We start from the raw sequence: 13,073 nt of genomic DNA, 5'->3' as shown, positions 1-13,073 counted from the left end.
CAGTTCAGGAGGAAAAATGCTCTTTCCACTGACCTCAAAGCAACAATAGTGCTCCTCAAAAAATAGGACTAGCTGGCTGTGTGTTTGGAGACATGGCCTCCAGGAGGCTCCTGGAGCTCACAAGTATAAGAGTATCTGTTTTCCTCCTCCCTGGTCACTGCGAGTTGTCCCTCATGCGTGCTGGCTCTGCTGTCACAGGCAACACAGAGATCAGTAATGGCACATGCTACTGCTCCCAAATTCCTGGGGGAACCCACTTAAACTAAGGCAGAAACTGGGATCTCCTGTGGAGCTCAGAGTCCTGGGTAACAATGGGGCCAGGAAAGGGGCAACGAGGTAGCCCTGGATAGGAACATGCAGCTGAAATTGAGCATCCTGAGAATGTGTGCGTTTATTTTCAAAAAGGCTTTCTTATAAGGGGAGAGCTTCAAGATATATTTTAAGTTAAAAACTTCAGGTGCAGAGCAATGTTTCTTATGTGTGCCCATTTATGCAAAAGGGGGAGTTAGAGTATATTTTTTGCTTGAACATGCATAAATTATTTCTGGATGGAAATACCAAAAAAAGGATGAACACAAAGGCTTATGCCTGAGGAATTAAAATGAGGTGTTCCTCTATAGGGAATGTATTCTTAGATAAAGATGACAGCTTTTGGTTCTACCTTTAATGAACAGAGAATGTTCTCCAAGGGCCAAGAAACAGCCGGTGGACATGCCTTGCTCAGAACCCTAGGATTGCCTGTACTCAGGCTGGCTAGCCACCTCCTTAGGCTGAGACCAGGGTCTTTGATCCTTCCCTACGCATGCACTCCCTGAGTAGGGATTGTTAGGTGGTGACTGCAACTCTCGGGGTGGATGTAGGCCTGGGTACCCAGACTGCCTTGTCATCCACTGATAGGTTAAGTGGATCTGAACACATTCACAGAGGATGGCAAAAGTATAAGTATCTTGGGAAGAAGGCAGGGTCCTGGCTTAGAAATCAGAACCACCAGACACTTTCTGTAGAAGCACCAGGCATCAAAAAGGAACACTGAACAGGGAGAGGTGGACCCAGTCCTGTTCCTGCCTTGACCAGAGTATAGTTTATTGCATCGTGTGTGCTGCCTTTTTGCCGTGCAGCATCACAGAGGCAAATTCCTGGTTTCTGGGTTCCTGGTAGAGGGAAGAAGGAGGCAGCACCCCTCAAGAAGGAATAGGGTTCACAGGGGCCTTGGAGATGTCGGTGAGAACAAAGGCTTTATGTCCTCTGCCCTTGACTCTGTAGTCTCTGATGGCAGGGAAGACCCAGAGTGTGTGTCTGGGAGGTGTGGAGAGTCCCCCAGCTTCCTGATGAGAAGTTACCCTCTGCCCCGCCTCTCCACGCCCAGGCAATGGCAGGCTGCCGCCCAGCATCCAAGTCAGCCTGCATGTCCATTTCTGGGCCAGGTTACCTCCCTCAGCAGGAAGACCCGGGACAGTGGCAGGCCTCCGGAAAGCAGCAGCGTGACCCAGGGATGTAGGAAGAGGAGCGTGGCATGCAACGGCTGGGAAGCCGAGCTTCCGCTGAGCCGCGCTCACATTCACCAATGCCCGGGTTAGGTCAGCACACCTCCCAAAGGATGTGGACAGGCCAGGGTCCAAAGTGAGGCAATAAAGATGATTAAAGGGGTGGAAAGTATGTCCTGTGAGGAGTGCTGGAGGGCTGGGGCCAGGGAAGAGGAGGCCGGAGGGAAGGAACATCGTGCCGTGAAACTCATGAAAGATTTATATGGAGACATGAGGGGCCGCTGCCTCCATGTCCACAGGGACCCAGACTAGAGGAAGTCAGCTTGGATGGAAGAACAGAATTTTCAGTTGGACCAAAGACAGACTGATGGAGCAAACATCTTGACCGTTTGGGGCAAGACTATGCAAGTCAGAGCAGCAGCCATGCCTGAACACAGAGCATGTGCTGGCCGGGGTGCCCCACTCGAATTCCCCTTCTGGATGCAGTAGAATCCATTACTCACTCACAGCCTGGAGCTGTCCTGGAGTTCCCAGGTGATGGGGACTTTCAGAAGAGCAGGCAGCCATATAATTTAAGGATCTTTTTGTCTACAAGCAGGGATCTCCTGAGTCCATTTTGGGAAATCATGGGATTCTGACATTCAAAGAGCAGCTGCAGAATGTTATCAGGTTGACCCCTAACCTTCCCAGCTAATGACCCATAGTAGTAGCCTTGCTAAGTGTCAAACCTACACGTTTGACCTTGGAAGTCCATACTTGTGTGCAGCACGTTCACCTTCCTAGTATTCTGGGCTTAAACCACACTGGGAGGGGCTTGCATTTCCTGGGTATGCATGGCGGCAAAGGGAGAAGTGACCAGAGTCAGATTTGGTGGCCAAAGGGCACAGCCAGCATCTGTGCCAGCCTCTGATCTCCCCCCGACACGTGAAAGGAAGGGACCAGCTATATCCCCCGTGGTGGCTCGGTTCCTCTTCTTGGAATGGAGAGGAGTCTGTGGCTTTCCATCTTCCTGCAAAGTGGCTGGAGTTGGTGTCTGACAGTTGCAAACTCCAGGCAGCCTGGGCATATTGCTGAAGCTAGGAGTGTGCAATTTCCCATAGCCTGGAGCAGGGATTTTCAGATTGGGACCTAGAATCCTAGTCTTCATCGAAGTCTGTGTCATTTCCCAGTTGCAGCTGCACTCTCAGGGGTTTTATGTGCCTTGCTGTTTTTATTTTCCACTTGTTTGAGTCTGAGGCTGTTAGCAAGCTGAATAATATAGCAGTTTAGGGACATGCCCTGGAATTAGGAGCTGGATGGAAATCCCACCTCCTCTACTCACTCATGCTATGATCTTGCCAATTATGTCACTTCTTGAAAGCTCTGTCCCTTCTTCTATGAAATGGGTTCACTAGTCAGGGAACTGAAAGGACCTAATTCTTATAAAGCACCTAGAAACATGGTCTTAGTGCTGGCCCACTCTACAGGTCAGAGGGGGTCCTAGGTGCTCAGGAAGGCTTTCAAGGTAAGTGTGGAGCGCAGGTGTCTGCAGTGAGTGGGGAACTTTTGTCCTGTGCTCATGGCAGCAAACCCAGAAAGCTTTGCCCTGCATTCCCTCCAGGGGCGGGCCGCCAGGATCAATTGTTCCTTCCCCTGGATCCACTTTTAAAGCCCTACCCACACTGTCAGAGGGGGCAGAGCCTGGGCTGGCAGGGAAAGAGGCCCCTTCAGAGTGGCCACCTGTGGACTCTGCTCCTGATGCCATGGGCTGCGTCTAGTAAGTTGTGGATATCTTTTTTCCATTTTGCAAAAAAAAAAAAAAAAAAAAAATTAAGCTCATGTACAGTTCAAAGGTTTCCTCCTTAAGAATGTTCTTGACATTTGAACAACTAGTAACCACTTGTTTGTTTTTGGAAGCTAAGAAAAGACATTTGCTGATTTCAGACAAAATTATGCATTTTGTGACACAAATGTGCTAAATGAGTGTTCCATGCATTCCTCAAAGAGCAGCATGCCTTCCGATGCTCTGGCCCCACACGAGTTGGAGGCCTGTTGTTTGGAACGAGGGCTGCTAAGGTTCGTCCCCCTCCCCTCAAAGCTTTCTGCCCAGAGCACACAGACCAGAAGAGCAAACTCCCTAGAGGGCCAGAGACCTGGCGTACTGCCCAAGTTGACCCTGAGTGAGGTCCCTCACCGCTGGGGAGGATATTTTCTCTCCCCACCACACCCTGGCTGCGTTTAAGAGATGAACACATTAAGGCAATGAATGGATGTTGTAGCCTGAGCTCCCTGGGAAGCAGGCTCTGGGACAGTGATTATCAGCCACCGCTTTTAAAGGATTGCCCTTGGTATCAATACTGGCAGAAGATCAAAAAAAGAAGCGGTATCGGCAGAGAGAAGTTGGGCTGCAGTGCAGTCTTAGAGAGTTCTGAGCCTGTAGGGAAGGTTTTGAAGTTGGGGTGACTCTTTAAGAGCTGTCCCAAGATGGGGTAAGGGGGCAGGCCTTGATACCCCCATGTCTGTTGGTCATCAGGCGGGGACTGCCCGAGGAAGGGAGCGTGACCTTGGGTAGGGCTGCGCTCTTTGCCCAGAGCAGTTGCCTTAGGGGTTGGCAGCTGAGGGCTGTCTGCACAGCACTTCTAGCAGCCGGGTGGCAGTGCCTCGCTCCTGAAGGGGATCTGGGCAGCGTATCGCATCAGACACCTCAGTGAAGCACTGTTCAGTTCTCCTACTGGGATTGGTTGGGCTGTACCCTGTGCCATATGCTGTGCTCCCCAGAACACCGGAAGTACAGGGTGTGGCCCCTGTTCTCCAGGGCCTGAGCTGTAGCTTGCACAATGGAGCCTTGACTCCAGAAGCAACCAGAATGCTATGCATGACTGTCAGGCATCCACGTGTTAACAGGGAGGAGGCTTAGAGAAAGCAGCCATCCTGGGAGATGCTCCAGAATGCTTCATGGTGGAGGTGGGGCTTGAACTACTAGTGCGACTTCCAGGAGGATTTGGGAGATGTGAGGGTGTTGGGATGAGAGGAGCGGCACTTGCTGCCTCTGTCCTGCAATTGACCATGACTCTGGCTTGGTGTCCTCTAAATGCTCCTCTGCAGCTAAGCAGGCTCTAGAGCCAGGGATTCCCCACGTCCCCAGAAGTCGCCCCCACATGGCTCCCTAGAAACAGAGCCAGGTGGGTGGTGCTTACAGCAGCCACCACCCCCAACCGAACTACATAGAAGGGAAAAGCCCTTTGGAGCCTGCAGGCTCCAGATGATCCCGCCCGACTGTCAGCAATGTCAGTAGACCCTGCAGGCTCCAAAGCCTGGCCTCTTAACCATCAGCGGAGGTGGCTAATGGAGGCATTAGTGGTCCATCGCACCGTGCCTGTGCGGCCAGGGAGACAAGAGAGCCGTTCTACAAATTAATTTCTTTCATTAAGTGAGGTCTCAGAACGGTTAATTTACTCCATGTGCAAAGCAGATTGAAAGGAAGAAGAAAAAAACACCTTAGCCAGCCCAGTTAGTGTCAAATGGCTCTGCAGGACGAGAGGCAGGGGAGCGAGTCATCCACCTGGCGTGCGGAGTGGACCCCATGCTGGATGTTGCAGGGTGGCCGCAGCCTACAGCAGTGCTTGCTGCCTCTGTCCTGCAATTGACTGTGACTGTGGCTTGGGGTCCTCTAAATGTAGAACCAATTAAGAATTTGGGAGCCAGGCATGGTGGCTCGTGCCTGTAATTCCAGCACTTTGGGAGGCCGAGGCAGGCAGATCACCTGAGGTCGGGAGTTCGAGACCAGCCTGATCAACATGGAGAAACCCCATCTCTACTAAATACAAAATTAGCCGAGCGTGGTGGCGCATGGCTGTAATCCCAGCTACTCGGGAGGCTGAGGCAGGAGAAATCGCTTGAACCTGGGAGGCGGAGGTTGCGGTGAGCTGAGATCACGCCATTGCACTCCAGCCTGGGCAACAAGAGTGAAACTCTGTCTGGGGAAAAAAAAAAAAAAACCCAATAAAAAGAATTTTATCCCTCCCTTTCTTCCTCTGCCAATGTGAACCCAGACCCTAAGTGTCAGTCATCAGATTGGATTTTGCAAACTCTCTGTAACATCATCTAAGTCACTGATAAAAACAAGCAGGACATTTGGAGTTAGTGATGATGGGTATGGAGCTTTGTGAATAAACTAAAAAGCACTCAATTATATACTTTAAAGGAGTGAATTTTGTAGTGTGTGAATTATATCTGAATTTTAAAAAAATGTAAAGAATAAGGCAGGTCCCAGGATGAAGTGACGTGACAAGCCCCTTGAAACACCCCTTCAAACTTTTTTTTTTTTTTTAGCAACAGGGTCTTGCTGTGTCACCCAGGCTGGAGTGCAGTAGTGCAATAATAGCTCCTTACAGCCTTGAACTCCTGGCCTCAAGCACTCTTCCTGCCTCAGCCTCCTGAGTAGTTCTAGGGACTATAGGCACCCGCCACCACACCTGGCTAATTTCATTTTTATTGATTGATTGATTGGTAGCGATGGAGTCTTGCTACGTTGCTCAGACTGGTCTCAAACTCCTGGCCTCAAGCAATCCTCTGGCCTCAACCGCCCAAGTAGCTGGGATTATAGACACAAGCCACCATACCCAGCTACCTCTTCAACCTTGATGTTTTCAGGGTTCCCTAAATGTGTCAGGCTAGTAACTGTTTCAAAAAAGGACATAGATTTGGTCTGGCCATGACTTGGTCTGTGTGCACCTGTGCTAGCTATTCGTGGTCACCTTTTTTCTTCCAAACCATCTGTTTGGGAATCTCTCTTGGAGAAATGATATCTATATTTTTCCAATTTTTGAAAATTAGGCTGTATATACCTAGCTACAGTCTCTAACACATTTGTTGCATTAGTCAGAGTTTTCCAGAGAAACAGAACCGATAGGATATATTGAGAGGAAGACAGAGAGATTTATCATGGGAATTGGCTCATGAGATTATGGAGACCAAGAAGTCCCACAGTCTGCCATCTGCTGCAAGCTAGAGAACGGGGAAAGCCAGTGGTGTAATCAACCCAAGTCCAAAGGCCGAGAAGCAGGAGCATGTGGTATGAGGTTCACAGTGTGACCGTAAGCATACCGTATGTTACAGCATGGGATGTCCAAGGGCAGGAGAAGATGGATGTTGCCACTCAAGAAGAGGCAGTGAAGTCACCCCTCCTCTGCCTTTTGTTCTGTTTGGGCCCTTGGCAGATTGGATGGTGCCCGTCCACACTGGGAGAGCGATCTTTACTGAGTCTGCTGACTCAAAACATCCTCACAGACACACCTAGAATTAATGTCTTAACAGCTAACTGGGCACCCCCTAGCCCAGTCAGGTTGACATGAAATTAACCCTTATATCTGTTCTCCAGGATTCCTCAGACATGGTAAGGGGCCATTTATGACATCATGTAAAGATTTCTTTTACTCCAATCAATATCAATATCGCCCCATTCCCCGGGCATGAAGGTGAGCACTCAGAGCACCCATTGCTCTCCGTGATCTCTTCCAGGCCCTCAGCATCTGATAGATGCAGCAACTGCAGTTGCCTTTTCTGGGCTGGTACCTGTTCTCTTGTGGAAGGCAAACTTGTGGTTGGAGAGGTCTACTTTCTTTTTGCCACCTCTTAATTCTATGCTGTCTGCCCTATCAGTGGCCTCACGTGTCCCTCTGCCTTCTCACTCTCAATACGAAAATACGGTTCTAGAATTGTCTTTAATATTTTTAAGCCCCACTCCTTGACACTGCTGTGGCTTCTCTATCCAAGGCTTTGATGGTTGTCCGTGACTACAGGAGGCCCCACATTCCTTTTCACATGTGGGCTTATAGGCAAGGGCTTTGGGGATACCAAGTGCCTCCCAACACCCCTCTCTTTAAGTCACAGCTGCTATCTGGAACTTGCTGCTCCTTTTAGCACCTCAGAACACTCTACCAGTCGTAGAGTCCCTCATCCTACAAAAATGAGCAGGTCCCCCAGATCTTGCCCACCAGGAACTGATGAGGAATTAACCTAGTCGGAGTCCTGTATCTATCCATCAGCTCATTCACATGAGTTGTTAAGTTAGCTCTTTTGGAAATGCAGTCCATCCTTATTACTCATTGATTCATATTTGCACATTCACCTACTTGTAAAACTTATTTCTAACACCACACTCAATACTCATGGTGTTTTTGCAGTCATTCATTGACACACACACAGAGCAGTGAAAAATTTGAGTTGCTTGACCTGCAAGATCCCAATCGAGGCCAAAGTAACACTCTGCCTCCTTGTTTCAGCTCTCATACTATAAGCAAGCACCCTTCTCGTGGTTTTGTTTACTGCCATGTTTTTCACATTTTTGTGCTTTTCCTTGGTGAATTTGCTATTTTAAATGGCTCCTAAACATAGTACTGAAGTGCCGTCTACTGTTCTTTAGTGCAAGGAGGCTGTAATGTGCCTTCCAGAGAAAATGTGTGTGTTAGATAAGCATCACTCAGGCATAAGTTATAGCGCTGTTGGCCATGAGTTCAATGTTAATAAATCAACAATATGTATTAAATAAGGTGTCTTTAAACAAAAACACACGCAAAACGAGGTTATGTATTGATCCAGTGGTGAAAATGTTGTGACCAGAGGCTTGCAGGAACCTAACCCCGCATTTCCCCTAGGAGTAATAGTTCAGTGTTCACTAATTCAGTATTTGCAGCAACTTTATGGAATGCAACTACCATAAATAATGAGAAGCGATTGTATTTGTTCTTTAAAACAGAGCAGAGAGATGCTGAAGATAAAGAAGTATGTTGTAAGCAACAGGATCTTAGGTCTGAGTGATTTATCTTGTTCGTGTGTGGTGGTAGCATTGCTAGGGGATGAGATGGGGGCAGGGGGGACACTTCTTCCAGTGGTCATTGTCCTGCATGGTTTGACTGAGCCGATCACTGCTTCATTTGCACGATCCTGGGAGGCCACTGTCACTGGGGCCCTCACAGACAGCTCAGCCCTGCAGTGACTGTCATTGCCATCCTGTCATCCGGAGCCCAGGGACTGCAAGACAGATCTATGCTCACTTTGCCCACGGTTTGTCTTTCCATCCCAGCAAGGAAATTGCCCTCATTAAGTCCCTGCTAAAGATAGATAAGAAAATGGGACAGGCAAACCCCCACCTGGCAGGCAGCCCTGTCAGATTCTAAGCAAAATGAGTCAGATAAGAATTATTTTTAGGATCCTTCTCCTCCTCCCTCACGCCCACCCCCAAGCAGGCTCTCTCTTGAAAAGAAGAGCAGCTCATTTCTTCAAGCCAGATGTCCAGGTCCATGTTTGATTGAAATGGAGCCCCTGATACATCCCAGAGAAAACCCCACGCTTTGTACAAATCATGATGGTCCCAATAATCCTTTGCACAATGCAGCTGCCTCAGGCCCCACTCCTAGGCAGAACAAGCTGCAGAGAGTGGCCCTGTCGAGGCTGGCCCACAACTCACCCATGAGGGATATACCTTCCCCCGATCCCCACACTCAGGACTTCCTCCCAGCATCACACTTCATGGGAATACAAGGCTCTGAGGGCCGTCTCCCACTGGGACCCACATCCACATGGGAGCCAAACAGTAAGAAAAGAGGTGGCCTGCAGCTCATTTTGGCAGAGCCCTGGAACCCCCTGTGCCCACCAGGCAGCAGGCATCTCCTAGTTCTGTGCCCACAGTTGGAGAGCAGAGTACTACTCTTTCTCGATCACGATAATCCCCTTTTCCCCAGCAATTAGAATTCTTCAGACCCCTTAAGCCCTAAATAGCAAAGAAGGGAGACCCAATGACAAGAAAGGTGATTGAAGAGGACAAGGGGCACATGTCTAGTTGCCTGGAGGGCAGGAGGGCTGCTCCCTGAGAAACTGGCCCTGGAGAGATAAATGCTATTTCTCCAAGGTCTGCATCTAGGATGGGACATAGAATGGACGCCTTGGGAACCAGCCACCCAAGTTGGTTTCATTACTCCTCCTCAGAGGTCTAGTCTCTTCTTCTGAAATGCTAGGCATTTGAGGATTGACTCACAAACACTAACGCCCAACCCTTCATTCCTCTCTGGAGCCCCAAGCAACCTGGCCTCTGGCACCAAGCCAGCCCAGCCAGCCCTGGGGACAGTGTGTCTGATGGGCAGCCCAGGCCCGGGGCGAGGCTCACTGGTTTCAAGACCAGCTCATCTCTCACCAGCCAGGGGATCTTGGGCCCTGGACAAACCATTCTTCATATGTCCGCAAGGACACCGTTGTGCAGCCTGCAGGGATGCCATTAGATGCCATGTGATGGGAGATACAAGGGAATTCCTGACCCTGTGTCCGGCTCTGAGTCTAACCTCAGAGAACATGCATCCCCTCTCTGTCCTGATACTCACTCCTGTGCGGGAAGGAAAGAACACTGGACCAAAAGGCATGGAATCTGGATTTCCATCCTTGTGGTGTGGTCCAGAGCAATTCTCTTACACTTTGAGGGCCCACAGTTTCTCACCTATAAAATGGGGCTGATTTCAGCTCTACAATGTATTAGATAGAGAGAGTGCAAGGATGAAGATGAAAAGGGACACATCTCGGGGATATTCCATTCCTTAACCATGGAATGGGAAAGACAGTTCTGAAAGACATGTTGGAGGCTGGCCAGGGCTTTCAGTGCAAATAACCAGTGTCCCATGTATCTTCAGCTCAGCCCATGTGCCCTGTCCAGAAGGTTTTAGAAAGACAGCCATGCCTGCTGCCCCTGTGTATGTTTTTACTTCCCCAGATCTGGCACCCGGTCGTACTAGGCTGAGCCTCATACTCCTGGCCCTGTGCCTTTTTTTTTTTTTTTTTTTTTTTTTTTCGTGAGACAGGATCTCATTCTTGTCCAGGCTAGAGTGCAGTGGCACAGTTATAGCTCACGACAGCCTTGACCTGCTGGGCTCAAGTGATCCTCCCACCTCAGCCTCCCAAGTAGCTGGGACCACAGGCACATGCTGCCACACTTGGCTAAAGTTTTTATTTTTTGTTTTATAGAAAACAGGGTTTTGCCATATTCCCCAAGCTGGTCTTGAACCCCTGGCCTCAAGCAATCCTCTCACCTCAGCCTCCCACAGTGCTAGGATTAAGGGCACGAGCCACTGCACCCAGCCTGTCTGTCGTCTTGAGATCGTATGCTGCCCAGGACCACAAGACTCACAGGTTACCCAGCCGTACCCAGCTGTGCCTGTCGGCGCTCATAGGTGTAAGCACCCCGTACCCATCAGAACTCACAGGTGTGAGCACACGGCCATACCCATCAGTGCTCATAGGTGTAAGCACTTGGCTGTACTCATCGGTGTGGCAGGCTATACATCCCACTGGGTCTGAGGGTCTTTTTTGCTAGACTCCCAGGCAAGCCTGGCCCACCCTCTGCCAAGCCTGGATGTTGCTCAGCAATTCACAAGCACTTCCAGAGCACTCACTGTGTTCAGGGCACCCTTCATTAGCTCATATAGTCTTCCCAATGACCTTAGGAAGGAGGCGCTATTTTTATTTCCAATTTACAGATGAGGAAAGTCACTTGTCCAGAAAAGTGAAGTGACACAAGCAGCCTGGCTTCCAGGTCTGTGCTGCTAACAACTCGCTGCTCTGGGACCCCTCCTTCCCCGTCTGCAGACTCAGCTTCCCTCTGCTAGGCCCCTCCCTCGCTGCCTCCTACATACTCCCCCTGATCAACTCACATGCACGGGAAGCTAAAGACAGCATGGTCCTCTTTGGGGTGAGGGGGCTGTCATTGTCAAATGGACTAGGTGCGGGCTGCTGCCTAATTCAAAGGGATGAATGATGAATGAATGAATGCATGATGAGATTTCAGATGAGACCCTCAGACAGGGCCTCCCACCCTCCCGCCTTCTCCCCACCTGCACTAGGTCAGTCCTGCCCTTAGGCTACTTTCCTTGTCTGGATGATTCATGAATAGACACATTTAGGAAGCCCTCAAAACCAACCAGGATTTCCCAGCTTGTGGGGACCCCACTCGATGAGCACCCAGAGGGAAGGTTCCGTGAGTTCCGGAGTGGTAGGCAGCTCGGCGGGTGGTGGGGCAGCCTGGCCAGAGGAGAGCTTCCTGTAGCTGTTGGCTCCCCTCACTCCCAAGAGGACAAACCCAGAGCATGAGGGTGCCTTCCACTCCTCAAGGCTCCCCAGGAGAGATGGGGCATAGGCTTTAAAAATACCAAGGAGGGCCGGGCGCGGTGGCTCAAGCCTGTAATCCCAGCACTTTGGGAGGCCGAGACGGGCGGATCATGAGGTCGGGAGATCGAGACCATCCTGGCTAACACAGTGAAACCCTGTCTCTACTAAAAAATACAAAAAACTAGCCGGGTGAGGTGGCGGGCGCCTGTAGTCCCAGCTACTCGGGAGGCTGAGGCAGGAGAATGGCGTGAACCCTGGAGGCGGAGCTTGCAGTGAGCTGAGATCCGGCCACTGCACTCCAGCCTGGGTGACAGAGCGAGACTCCGTCTCAAAAAAAAAAAAAAAAAATACCAAGGAGCCTCCTTCCTGGGCCAGCATTTACCCTGAACTCCGAGAGTTATTTCTGAGTCTTCCCAGTAATTTAATTTTAGCCATTTATTCCAATGCGTGTGTTTTGGGGAAGCCAAGGTGGCCTCTATTACAGTTTGGAATATTTTGGGAGGCCTTGGTTTCCAGAAGTGATGCAGGGACTCAATTAGGCAAGACACCAGCAAACAGAAATAAAATAGCTCAAGAAGATAGGCCCTCAGGTTCCCAGAGGCGATGCCTGTACTTAGCACCCACGGGAGAAATTAAGATGAAGGTGTCCCCTGGGTACCTGGTGTCGTCATCTCTGCAGCAGCAGCGTATGCCACCTTCTCCATGTCTCTGAGCACCTGCAGATATTTCAATGCCCTTCAAATTGTGGGCTGCATGGAGTTGCCCACTCTTTCCAAATAGGCCTGGACAGACGAACAGCCTGGGCACCAGGATTTAGGTCCCCCTTGTAGGTGGACACGGACTCACCAACAACTTGTGGGACGGCATTATCAAACAGCTTCTAACCTTCCAAATAGGCCTTTGGAATCCTCAACCAATTCACGCTCCCTGACCCCCTGTTCCCTGTAGACACGGCCTGCTCCACCTGCCCTCAGCTCTGTCCCCACCTCCCCTCCCACCCGCTGTCTTCACTCACTGTGCTCTCCAGACCCCACTCTTCTCACTGTTCCTTGAACAGGCCTGCCTCTGTCCTGCCCCCACCACTGACCAGTCCCCGTACCACAGTCCCTCTCCCTTGCCTCTTGTTCCTGCTGGTCTCCTCTGATTCTGCAAGTTCTGCCCTGACTCCTCCCCATTCTTCCATCCCTTACTATTCAAGGTCTCATTCATCCTCCCTTGATCCTCTTCTCTGACCTTCCCTACAGCTGCTGGGTGGGGTCCAGCCTGGCACAGACTGAGAGCTTTCCCTGCTGTATGTGAGCTCCTGGGCTCACCTGAAGCAGGTGCGGCCACTGAGGGACTTAGGGAAGGGCAGAGGGCCTGAGAGCATCCAGCACACACATTCGTTCATGTCTGGAGGGCAAGTCCTGGGATCCTGAGTCACCTCTCCAGGTGGATAGAGGAGTCCAAAACAGAAGCCAC

General features: G+C 50.4%; 1 protein-coding gene across 8 annotated transcripts in view; it reads left to right on the top strand.

Annotated features, from left to right (window-relative positions):
- CTIF (cap binding complex dependent translation initiation factor) overlaps positions 1-13,073 on the top strand; it is a 334,077-nt gene that overhangs the window by 181,301 nt on the left and 139,703 nt on the right. The gene's annotated exons all lie outside the window — the stretch shown is intronic.

This window comes from Rhinopithecus bieti, unplaced genomic scaffold, assembly GCF_001698545.2.
Source record: "Rhinopithecus bieti isolate Rb0 unplaced genomic scaffold, ASM169854v2 scaffold_57691, whole genome shotgun sequence".
In the NCBI taxonomy this organism is placed as follows: Eukaryota; Metazoa; Chordata; class Mammalia; order Primates; family Cercopithecidae; genus Rhinopithecus; species Rhinopithecus bieti.
This window is presented reverse-complemented; position numbering and strand designations above follow the sequence as displayed.